Consider the following 13,019-nt stretch of genomic DNA (forward strand, 5'->3'; position numbering starts at 1 on the left):
TATGATATACTGGGTTGGCCTTACTGAGGTAGTGGGACTGGTGTGGTCCGTGCTCCCGGTGTGCAGCGATGTTTGTAAACATCCTCCCGGTACTGGCCAGCTTGCCTGGTCCCGCCTGGCGTTGGGGGGGATTTGGAGCCGGGGGAAGGTTTGGGGTTTGAGGAGGTGGTGAGGGGGTTTGAAGTGCAAAAGCAAGCCCCCCCAACCCTGTTCCTCCTCCTGCCAGGGGAAGGGTCTCTCGCCGTTGTACGAAGCCAAATTGATCACGAAAATTACTGATGTTTATGTTTTTATGTCCGGACTGGTTCAATTTAATCCCCGGAGTACAACAGCGTTACGACTCTTGGGCATGACGGTTCGCTCTCCTTGAGTACGACCTGCCCGACGCCTTGAGCACGACGGTACTACCATCGAGAATGACGTAACGACCCTCTTGAGTACGACCTGTGTAACACCTTGAGCAAGACGCCACGACCCTAACTTCAGCACGACGCTTGGAGATGGAGTGTGGTGTTGGCCCGTGAGGTGCTGATGGTAAGTGTGGCAAGTTGTGCTGGTGATAATGGTGGCTGGTTTAGTGTTGTCAGAAGTGCTGGTGATGATGATGATGTCAGATTCATCACAGTCTCTGATGTATAGTGACAGTTGTGGAGAGACGGTGGTACGTTATTTCCTGTCTGTTTAGTTTAGGTTTACTGAACTGGGGAAATTGGCGTTGTTGACCATGGGAAATTAGTTGGCGTTGGCTAGGAGAAATTAATTGGCGTTGGCTAGGAGAAAGTGATTGGTGTTGGCCAGGGGAAATTAATTGGCGTTGGCCAGGGGAAATTAATTGGCGTTGGCTGGGAGAAATTAATTCGCGTAGGCTTGGGGAAGATGGTTGGCGTTGGCCAGGGAAATTTTGCGTTGGTCAGGGAAAAGCTGGTGAATTTCGCACCATTAGCATGGGACACGTGCATTAACGAAACATTACAATGTATGATAATCCGAGTAATTACTCCAGAGCTAAAAAAAAGACGATTAATGAACGGAAATGCAACAATTAGGCCTCATATCCGTATTCGTGGTGATAAGCAACATATATTTTGAGATTTGAAAGAAATTCTGAACCTGTGAAAAAAAAAAAGAGTAACGGAAAAATGGGCTGAAAGTGAATGGGGGAAAAAGTTGGGGTATTTTTCAGACCAAAAAATCTTTTTGTTTCGAAAATGGAAATGTTTCGTAATGAAGGAATTCGTTATGTTAAAGCAATATAGTTCGAATTGGCCGCCAGGGGAGAGTGTGTGAAAGTATTGTAAAGGTTCCTTGTTCTATGACACAACTTATCAACTGTCCTGTTGCCTCTTCAGGTACAAGTGTGTGAGTGGCCGACTAGCTCGGGGGGAAACTAGATTTATTTATGGGAGAAAAAAAACAGTTTATTTGCGGGAGTTACAAATAATAAACATTTATTCGCACAAGGAAGAGGTTTAACCATGGATAGAATAGATAACTTGAATTTATTTGCAAAACGATTGACTAAGCTTTACTTGCGAAAAGAACAAATACCATGAGTATATTCGCGAGAGAAACAAATAATAAACCTACATTGTACACAACAGGAACAAAGAACATAAAATTACTTGCAAGACAACCCTAAAGTTATTCATGATAGGGTACAAGTGACTTGAATGTTTTTGTCGAAGGAACAATAACCTAGAATTTATTCGCGGGAGGAATAGATAACATGAATTTATTCGCTGGAGGAATAGATAACCCAAATGTATTCTTAGGATGAATAAGCATAAGTTATTCGCGGGAGGAACGAAGATGATCGCCTGAGTCCCAGGGTGTATCTGCAGGGGGTCCCGAGCCGGGCAGGCCAGGAAGGGCTGGAATATTTGAGATAATAGCCTTAATGTCGGTGGAGGTCTACCTCACTGACACACGACAGACACCTTCATTTAACAGCCAGATCCACTCACGTCCTCCTTTAATTTGGGGTGTCAGGAGGGCGTCTTGTTTGGTACACTTCCCGTTTTTTTGATAGTCTGGAAATAATGTTGTGTCCTGGAAGAAGAAAAAATATATAATCGTGAGCTGCTATGAACTGAGGCTCTGTAAGTCATCTTGAGTTGAGCGTTTCCCTTGCTAATGATTTTGATGCATAATTATGTGCATGATCATGGTCAAAAGTCAAAGCACTTCTTGGGTTCAAAGACGTAATATACGATATTTTCAACTTACGATGCCGTTTCTCGGAACGTGATCCCCATCGTAAGTCGAGGAGCATGGAATTGGCTGGCCAACTTGTTTCTAAAACTCGTTCGCACTCATTTGTCCCTTAATCGTGGTGGTACGGCCTCGGAATGTGTACTGTATGGTTGAACCGGAATACAATTTAGGGGTCAGAACAGGTAGGTAAATCGGAATACAGTAGTGGGCGAGAACAGATGCTTGTATGACTTCATACCGGGACAGCTCGCCTGTCCAGTACCAGCGAGTCGGTTTGATTGACAAAAACTGTCAAGTCTTTCAATAGAGATAGGTTGTACGAAATAAAGTAGTTTATATGAGAAAGGATAGTCTTTGTTGGCAGGACTGCTGAAAGGATGCTTCGTACTATTCTGAGGTAATGAACAGATCTGTACCACTTCTTACATTGTACTCTTCACACGTACACTTATTTTCCCATTTCACTCAGGTGTCACTCTACTCTGGTGTCTGGCGCATGTAGGCAGGCACCATCAAATGTAATTATCGTATGTATACGGTGTCACTTAGTATTATAGACACAACTTCAGAAGTTTCTCATTTAGAATCAAAGGTAGAAGACGTAAGATAGTTATATTGAGCAGGGTAAAGCTAGAAGACTTAAATTAGTTGAGGAAATGTTTGGTGGGTACGTGGAAGCAAGAATTATGTCTAGTTCATTTGAATTTACAATACTTTTAAAGCATTATCTGATCATCTAGGATATGCTAAGTACGAAGGCCAGCGGGCTGCGGCTCAAGTCTTTCTAGTTATTGCAACAAGTGCCGCACGGTGATTCCTTAATCCGAGCCTGAAGGGGTGTAGGGACGAGCCTTCAAAATCCACGGAAGGTAAACAGATATTTCTTAAAACCGAGAAGGCCAGAAGGCTCGCACCTAAACAGGGAAAGCCAATAGGTCCACCGCACCTGTTCACTCGATACATTGGAGACGACTTTATATGGTCGATGGCAGAGAATAATAAAGACCGTGAGTGTATTGTGGTCTTGGAGAGATTGATGATGACATCTTGTTGGGCATTGATTTAACCGCAGAATATCTTCAGTCCTTTGCTTTTCTCCATCTGTTGCGTAGTCTTCCCCCCTTGAGCACGAAGGTACGACCTTCAGGTATGATGGTATGGGTCGTACCGTCCTGCTCACGGATCGCACCGTCGTGCTCACGGATCGTACCGTCGTGCTCACGGATCGCACCGTCGTGCTCACGGATCGCACCTTCACGCTGCGGGGGTTAAAACAATGTCCAGTAATTTACCGTTCCCGATGGAAATGTCACCAAGTTCGGAGGGTGGTGACTGATGCAGGAACACCTGACGGAATAAGTAAAGACGGGGAGGTCCCGAGTTCAGGGGTCGACTCAGTCTGGCCAGCGGGGGACTGTTATCGAAATCCCATCAGCAGTTGCCGCAACTTTTGATCATTTGTGTCATTCTTCCTTCTTGGTTTAGGTTATATTCTCGTAGGACATATATATATATATATATATATATATATATATATATATATATATATATATATATATATATATATATATATATATATATGAATTATGTGGTCTTTATTTGGACATTCAGTTACCCGTGGAGCCCCGTCTAAGAAACAATGAAATTGGTCCTTCGGGCCCTAGAGCGTCTTCTGGCTTCTTGTAGTTGCCATTGTCCTGGTTGTTGGGTAGGATTCTGTAGGACCCATGATGGCCATCCTGTCATCCTTCGTGCTGGGGGTCCGTGGTTCTCGTTTCCCCGCATGATATCAGGACAAGTGTTGGGAGTAGCGAGCGAGGTGAAACTCGCACTGACCCCATCTTTGTTACGCCCGAGAGCCGGAAGTATGTACTTCCGGATCCCGGCCTCCGTGCTCATGTACTAGAGTTGATATTACCTGAAAACGACGCGTTACGTCATAGTGTTTGCGATAAACGGGTCTGTTATTTTTCGTATTGCTTCTCTGTCTTTCATATGCAGATGATGAGCTCTGATGATATATTTTTTCGTTGATTTTGAAAAAAAAAATAGAATTTTCATTAAAACGAATACGGAGAGAGAGAGAGAGAGAGAGAGAGAGAGAGAGAGAGAGAGAGAGAGAGAGAGAGAGAGAGAGAGAGAGAGCGTTGTATTGGGAGAGTGCGAGAGAGAGTGGATCTCATGTTGGGAAAGTGTGAAGGAGAATGAGCGATATGTTGGGAGAGTGTGGACGTCATGCTAGGAGAGTGGAAGGGAGAGAGTGGACGTCATGCTGGGAGAGTGGGAGGGAGAGTGGACGTCATGCTGGGAGAGTATAGACGTCACACGTCGGAACTAACTCACTGTGATTGGTAGTCATTCCGGCGTACAAATTTCGCATTGTTCTCCGCCACGCATTATGCAAATGAGGCGGAGAAGTCGCGGAAATTACCATGCTGATCATACGGCAGAAGTATCGCTTACGTTTGTCATATCTGGAAAACCAGTATCATGTGCCGGTATGTTTACCAAATGGCGTCCTAGCTACGTCTCTTTGTTGTATATCAACTGACTTTTATATTTCTCTCTTGTGTCTCCCCTGATGATGTGATTATTACACGAAAGTGCACTTGGGAACTTGTTTCAATTTCCCCGTGGACACGAGGAAGGAATGCGGCAGGCGGTGCAGATGTAAGATATTTGCGTGGGAAAGAGTTACAACAGCCTTGGAACCTTTCATTTTCTGGTACATTTTATGGAAATTTAAACTTTCTTAAACCTCTAAACCCTTTACACGCGAAGGTACGAACCTTAGCTGTGATGTCTGGGCCTGTCACTTCACCTTTAAGGGTCAGGTCAAAGGTCAGGCCATCATGATACCCTAGGGTCGTCCCTTCGTGCCCCAGAGGTCGTGCTTGGGAGGGTGAGGGAGTCCATCGGCCCCTGTCCACGATGTTGTTGATGATTCCAGAGTTAGTGATGTATGGTGGAGATGTTCTGTCTCGGGACGCGTGCTACGCTCTCTCCTCGGATGTTTGCGTGATGTTTTATGAATGTTTTTTAATATGTTATCTCAAGGGATGTTTCTGATGGTTCCTCCCGGATGTTTATGATGTTTCTTCCTGTTGTTTGCATTTCTTTTGACGAGGATGTTCAGATGGTATCTCTCGAACGTGTGAGGTATTCTCTCCACGTTTTCTACCCCGGCGTCGGTATTTTATGGCGGGTCTTCTTGCTAATGGATTTGATTAGTACGATTTTCCTCGACTTGTCGTCCCGGGAATGGATCTCGTTCCTTGGTCGTCTTTTCAACGTCTCTAAACGTCGTTCTTTTAAGGTATATCTCGGCCTCTCTCATCGTCAGATATCGTCATTTTATAGCGTCACCTTTTATGTCTGGAGCAGAGCAGCTCCCGAAGCGGTAAATAATAAAAGAAAATGTCATTTGCAAACTTGCACCTAATCAGTCAAACGCCAGAATTACCGGAGAGGCTTTAGAAATATTACTGGAGTTTTATTCTCCGGGGCGTCAACATGGGAGCTAGTGTGTTTTGTGCAGGTGGAAGATATACTGGGAGGCCAAGTTTCACACCCAGTACACTCAGAAATACTAGTGGGAGGCCAAGTTTCACACTACACCCAGTACACTCAGAGATACTACTGGGAGGCCATGTTTCACGCCCGGTACACCGCCGTCGACAGTTTTAGGAATAGATTAAGATTTACAGTGTGGACCCTCGTGGCTCTTCTGCCATCTAGCAGAAAAACAAGAAGAGGGAAGTCAACACCACCCAGGAGAGGATGGCCACATACCTGTGCAGGTTGCCGCCACCAACAGCCATACAGATCAAGGGCGCATAGCGACGGTTTGGTCATCGTGACCGAACTGCATTGATGAAGACGAACCTCGACGGGAATATGATTTAGGTATATGTGAAATACACCGCTTCATAGCTGTACCCTCCTCACCTAGAGATTGAATTCAGTGCTCCTCCCTTCACCCGTCTCATGCAATGATCATCCCTCACATTTCACTCACACGTTCTCATCTTTTCTCAATTTTCACGCTGTCATTTTCTCCAGCAATCATCTCTCGCGCAGTTTACACCCACATATCCTCTCGCATGTGAGGCATACATACTGCCCCCTCATAACCCCACTCACAACCGTCCCTCATGAATCTGTACATAAGAGTCTGTCCGCACACACAGCCACACCTGAGACCCGTCCCTCACATCATTCGCATCCACTGCACCTCTCCTCCCCTGACTATTCATACTGTGTACTCTCAACCTTATCTCCTCTCCTGCTGCTCTATCTCCCCTTTAAATCCTTACCTCAACCCCTCTCTATGTCTTCCCTGGTTCCTGTGCGCTCCCCTCACTCCCCTCACTGCATGTCTTCGCCTTGTGTGCTCCCCTCACTGCATGTCTTCGTCCTGGGTGCTCCCCCTCACTGCATGTCTTCGTCTTGTGTGCGACGCTGTTTACCCAGACCATCGTCTTGGTCATTGTGTTACAGAAGTCGTTTGTTCGTGCCGTACCCTTCCCATGCCTTCCCTAGGTAGTCAGCCTTTATCATGTTCCCCTGCCAGGAAGGCTGCCGTTCCTCCCCCCGGCCTCCCCTTATAATGAAAGGTTAGCTCCCTCTGCCAGGAAGAGTTAGGCCGCCCTAGCCGGAAGGGTCGCGTCTCCCTTGCACCAGGAAGGGACCCGTACTGGTCATAATTTCTCCTGCATTTTGGTGTCGGTATTTCAGCCTTTTTTTTCCCCACTCCCCGAGGCGTACCTTAACTTCGACACTTTTTCATCTGTGGTCACTAAATTTGCATGGCGATGTACGTCGCCGGGACTTTTATAGTGCACTGAAAAAGAATTCCAAAACCACACTTTTTTTTTGTTTTTCGTTACGGGGAATGACGAGGTCCGAACTCCAGAAACAACCGCCTCCTGTTATGTACCGACGGCCGGGAATCCCCATTGTAGATGGCCTCTAATTTCACCTCTAGCTGCCTTTTATATCTGAGGGTGAATGGCCCCCTGTGGGGTTTCCTTCTCCAGTCCCACACTGTATCCTTTTTTCTTTGTCTCTCTCCTTCCATGTTGGAGTGGCGGGTGGCACCGTCTATGGCAACGGCTTCCGTAGGTTCCGTGAGTGTTTCTGTTGCCCCACGTCTCAGGGAGGCATGCTATAGTTGAAGGAGCGGTGAGGGATGTTGTTATTTGCTCGTTAGCCACCCACATCCCTCAAGTGTCTCGCGCATTATTAAATCCTCCGTGCGTTTCATTACCATATGTTGCCACCGTACGTCCTCGCTCTTATCCCCATGGGGTCTGTCATTACTTCTTTATGAGGTTATTTGCGCCGTTGCTTCCCACGTAATTAGCCACGTGTCGGCTCTCTCATGATGCTGCTTCAATCGCCACACAACCCATGTCAGAGCATTCACCTACGGCCTTCCCATAGTGTTTATTTCCGACGTGTATACTTAGGGGAAGACGCCTCCTTCCATATCAACAAGCGTTCCTGCTACTTGTATACTGTTGGCGACCATTTAATGGAAGGAGTGCAGAGTGTGTGGTTGATGGATCGGTTTTTCTTACGTGAACTTCGTCTCTGCGTTCGTCGTGGTCCTCTGGGACGCATTTGTAGGTAATGCAAGCCTCTGATCTCTCCGTCCTCAACTTCCGTCAGACCTCCTCCCAGCGCTTCTCTACCTTCACCCCCCCCCCCCCCCCCCGCCCCGAAGACTACACAAGACCTCCATCCTTCTCTCATTGATCATACGTTTCGTGATCTACTACAAGGATGAGGTATCTCTAGAATGTGAAACTGAAATGGATAAAAACTTGAGTACTTGAAGTAGTTCCAGACATGAGGAATAATTTTTGACGACTTGTCTCGGCTCTCCAGCTTGTGTGTAGATATCAGGAACACGAAACGGAAGCCCTTAACTATACCCGGGTTGAAGGAGAGTAGTTGCTCGTACGGTTAGCCATGAAGAAGCGGAGACCAGGTGGGTGTAAGTACCCTTATCTTTTGCATACTTTACAATGGTTCCGGGTGTCTTGTCACCCCAAAGCTCGTCTTCCCGACTAGGCTGCAGTCTTACTCAGCCAGGCTGTTGGCCCATACACGGATGTAACCACCACAGTCCAGACTGGCTTGTCACATCTGTAGGTACGTGACCAGCACCATCGTAGGTTTCTCCCTAGTGCTTCTTATGTCCGAAAGCAGCGATATGTTCTGGTTCGCGTATGTTTCAAGAGTTTCTCTGAAGTTATTTCCCACTGTGATTCCAGTTGTAAAATTTTACCGAGTCTTTCATTGCTTATCTTGCCAGTAGGGAACGATGTTTTGAGTGTAAATCAGGACTCGTGCCTTCCAGGATTGTCCAGAGTGTAGATTATGATATGTCTCTCCCGCCTGCGCCACGAGAGAGTACAGCCTTAAAGTGTTTGTGTTGGTCGTTAGATCCGTGACAGTGTCAGTGTGGGCTGTGAAAAATCTTTTGGACACACTCTTAATTTTGCAGTATCTTTCTCCCTCTGTGATGTCAGCCAACATTTGTGTTCTGTTCGCGAATAACCTCGAGCGAGGTGGAATTAAGCCCCCCTGAACTGCGGGCTTGAATAGTCCCGAGACGAAGTTTCTCACTGGGGGAAACTTGGCAACACGCCGAGATGATGGCGTGGTGGAGATGAGTCTGCAAAACTTTCTATAGGTGTTGGGTCGGAGTTCTGTGAGGGCATCTGACAGGAGTTTGCATAGGGTCGGGTTTTGAAAATAAGAGGCGTTCTCTATAGCCTCATACTCTACCGAGTCCTGTCCTTCACAGTTTGAGGCCGCCTTTTACAAAACTTGAGTCACACAACTGTTTCGTGGAGTCGTGTGGGTGTTTGGGGGTAAACTTTTCATCCTCCAAAAATATCGGGAGTTGAGGATGTTTTATGTTGTGTTCATTTATTTTTCGACCTTACGAGAAAGTTTAGAGGATTACATGACAGTGATATATATATATATATATATATATATATATATATATATATATATATATATATATATATATATATATATATATATATAGTGTGGTTACTGAGGTCGCAGATGAATGAGCCAGGCTTCGTTAGGCTGCGAATGGCAACAGTTGAGTTGATCAGGCGTAGTGGGCTGCACAGTCCGCTGGTCGGTCTGTCAACTTTCAGCTGTTCCCTCCCTCTTGTGTGGTTGTCCCTGACACTGTCCCTCAAGACCCGTGTGCTCGAGGGGAAACACACGGGGTTTGAAAATGCATATTTCTTTCAAAATACTTTCCATTTTTTATGTCACTGTGTGCTTTTCCCTTCTCTTACTAAAGGCTCATTTTCTCCACCTGTTCCCCTCATATATCCCTACTCTCCTTGTTTTTCTGTATATCTCGCTCTTCTTCATCTGATTTTACGATTATTTTCATAACATTGGCCGAGGCTACAGATGCAGTTGTAGTTTGGTCGTTTGTGTTCTGTGTTGTGGCTTTGTGTTAGCAGTTGCCCAGAAACGTAATTTATAAAGCCACTTCTTGATTGTGTAGAATTTCTCTCCGTCTCTCATCTACCTGTATATTTATCCATCCCCGTATCATTATGGAAGTATTTCATGATTCTGAGATGGGATATTAGCCACCAACAGATTACGCTAGGTCGTTTCATGTCGTGGCCTTTATGTTCTTTTTTTCTGTTTGTTACTGTAACGTATGTACTGTATTACGTTGTGCCGTGCTGGTGTGGTCCAACACGTGACCTGATGCGTCATCAACCCTCATCCTGTCCTCATCACACCCTCCTTGACCCCACTCATCACTGGTCTCATCACTACTGTCCTGCCTCGCGCTGTTTCATCCCACTTAAGTGCCTCCCCCACTCTCATTTTTCTCCCTCTTTAATGCAAGTTTTCCTCGTATTTTCTGAAACATTTGCTGTTCTTTTGCGTCGGCAGTGTGGTCGTGTGTTCCTCCATTGTCTCTCCATTAGTTCCCCGTCTTTAATGGCCTGGATTTAAGAGTATGCTGCAGTCATACTCTGGTTATAACGGTATACTCCCCGGGTATTCATGGTGTACCATTATGAGGACATTACGCAGGGTTCACCTCTGATGTTCACTGTTTATGTAGGTTCTTCGGTACTCTCTCGTGTCTCCTGTTTACGCAGGATTATCCTTGGTGTCCTAGTTATTCCATCTCTGTTGATTGTTTGATATTTCCTGGTTGTTTCATGTTCTTGTTGTCGTTGTGTGTTATTCTGTCTTTGTTGTTTGTAGGACGTTATCCTTCCTCCCTCCCTCCCTCACCTTCTGGCATGTTACGGGGGACCGACACCCCCCCCCCCTCTCTCGTGTCACCAGGGGGTGGTGCAGCTTGGCGCAGTGTCACCAGGGGTCGTGTCCCTGACCCAGTGTCACCAGGGGTTGGTACCCCCTCCCATGGCTCCCTTTCGCCTGGGGTGGCCTTCCTCCCCTCCCCCCTGACTGCGTGTCACCAGGGGGTGGTGCACACGTTTCCTTGGCTACGCAATTCTTTGTTCTGTTCTCCGGCTATTCATCTTTCCCCTCTTGAGCCGGGAGCCTGGTGCTCAAGTCCCCTCCTCCTCCTCGTCCTCCTCTTTCGTCTCGTCCTGCCCCACGCCCTCGTCTTCCTGCTGCCTCTCCTGCTCCACGGCTTCCTCCACCTGCTGCTGCTAGGGTAACTGCTTCCTCTTCAAACATATCTCTTTTTTCGCATTTTTCTCTCGTCCTCCAACTTTCTTTTCCTTTCTCCTCCTCGTCCATTTATTATCATTCGCTCTCTCCACCGCCTGTTTCTTTTTCTTTTTTCATTATTCTTTCTTCTGTTTTACTGTAGACGGTTACCGTTGCACTGCTTCATAACCTGCTTGATGAGGTTCCCTTCTGTTCACTTTTTTGTTTTCGAGGGGGTAGCCATCTCTGGTGCAAGAGATGGGAGGCTGGTCTGATCCTCCTATAGTAAATTCCTGGGTGAATAGATGTGTGTGTGTGTGTGTGTGTATGTGTGTGTGTGTGTGTGTGTGTGTGTGTGTGTGTGTGTGTGTGTGTTTGTGTGTGCATAAGTACGGCAGCCAGGTGCAGGTTCTCTCTGTAATTACCATTTTTCAAAGAACGGGGAGGTACTTCCACGTTCATGTGCTTTCCTGTAATTTCGTGTTAGTACTGTGCTGACGGAGGCCCATCTCTTGTGCATATTCGTCTGCCATACGATCTTTCTGTATGCTGTAAACATCAACATTTTCATCACTTTGTTTATTCCATTCGCCCGCGACTCTCATACTACAAATGTGCTTCTGTACATCTTTTCTGACGAGTTTCTTGGTTTGATGTATTTCCAGAATACAGTGAAAGTAAACAAAGGTTTTTATTTCACTCTTTGTCTGACGAAGCAAAACGTGCGATGAGAAACATTAAAAGAAAGAGCAGTAGATATTTAGTTAATAGTTTTTCTTTCCGTGCATCTTTTCAAGAACTGTTGGCCGTTGGAGTCGTCAGACTGGTTTAGGAAATTAACGTTTGAGATCGAGTCAACCCTTAATCCTTTCTGTTCCATCGTGGACACAGTTGTTGCTTCTAACCTTTCACAGTAACTCAGCGGCCTTAATTCTGGTGCCGCCTTTGATGCTTTCCTCTGGACCTTCTCTATTAGTTCTTCGTGTTCCTTGATTTGCGATGATCAGACTTGAGAGCATTATCTGGTTTTTGCCTTATATACGACATGAACTGTTGGCTGAATATTTCCTTATTCATCCCTTTCAATGCGACGCTCATGTTCCCCAGCAGACAGGTTGTCCTCTTTACGTATCTTATACGATGAAGCTCTAGCGACAGGTAAGGGATGGTGTGCACTCCCAGGCCCCTCACACACGGAGATTCCTTCAGCGTTTTTTTTCCTCGCAAATAACATTAATATTCCCTGATGCCTCTCCCTAATTTTTTTTCCATGTATTCAGGTTCATCTCACTAACCTTTTATTAGACCAGTTTCGTAATTTGTCAAGGTCCCCTTGTAAGTTACTGCAATCCTCTCTACATCCCTCATGACCTTGGCGTCATCCTATTCATGTACGAGCTCCACCAGTTCTTATGGTAAGTCATGGTCATAAATCATGAGGAGAGATGCAGGCAGACCCCCTGAGGCACGCACGCTACTGGTGACCTCAACCCATTTCCAGAAGGTTCGCTTGACATGTGTCCATTGTTTCTGTACACAAAGGTAATTTTTTTCGTCCATCGAAGGAATCTAACTCCCTTATTCCTGTCAGAAGACACCCCCTCCCTCTCCTGCTGATTTACCAACCTCCTTTGTTGTACATTATTATCAGATGTATGTGCGTGTGTTCTGCTTTAAGAAGTAGGGTCTGTTTAGAATTCCCCAGAAATAGAAAGTTTGATATTATCTGTAGGGAAGGAACATTTATCCTGTGTGTGAGTGGATGGTGGGCATCGCGAGCGTCTGTAAAGGCAGGTGAACGAGCCGTGTTGTCTGTGGTTGCTAATGTTTCTCAGAGGTCTTCTTGTTACCAAGTGAGACATGTATGCGACATCCTGTTATGTAATGTACCACACACCTCCCCACACTCCCCTCGCCCCTTGTGGGGCGTGACGTTAGGGTTACGCAAATAGGAAAGCTTTAGCGAGGCTTCATAGGAATTCTGTATGTTAACAAGTTCTTCCTCGTGTAGTAGTGATGGTTGGGCTGTGGCTGGCGGGAGAAGGGAGGGAGGTATCTGGTTGTGGGAGTTATATTGTCGTAGACTTCGTTGCGTATTTGAATCTTTGTATTTG

At 46.1% G+C, this 13,019-nt stretch overlaps 1 protein-coding gene across 6 annotated transcripts in view; it reads left to right on the forward strand.

Moving 5' to 3' along the window:
- The window catches only part of LOC139758004 (uncharacterized), a 711,662-nt gene that overhangs the window by 104,672 nt on the left and 593,971 nt on the right, over positions 1-13,019 (forward strand). The gene's annotated exons all lie outside the window — the stretch shown is intronic.

The sequence above is a fragment of the Panulirus ornatus genome, chromosome 29 (assembly GCF_036320965.1).
Source record: "Panulirus ornatus isolate Po-2019 chromosome 29, ASM3632096v1, whole genome shotgun sequence".
In the NCBI taxonomy this organism is placed as follows: domain Eukaryota; kingdom Metazoa; phylum Arthropoda; class Malacostraca; order Decapoda; family Palinuridae; genus Panulirus; species Panulirus ornatus.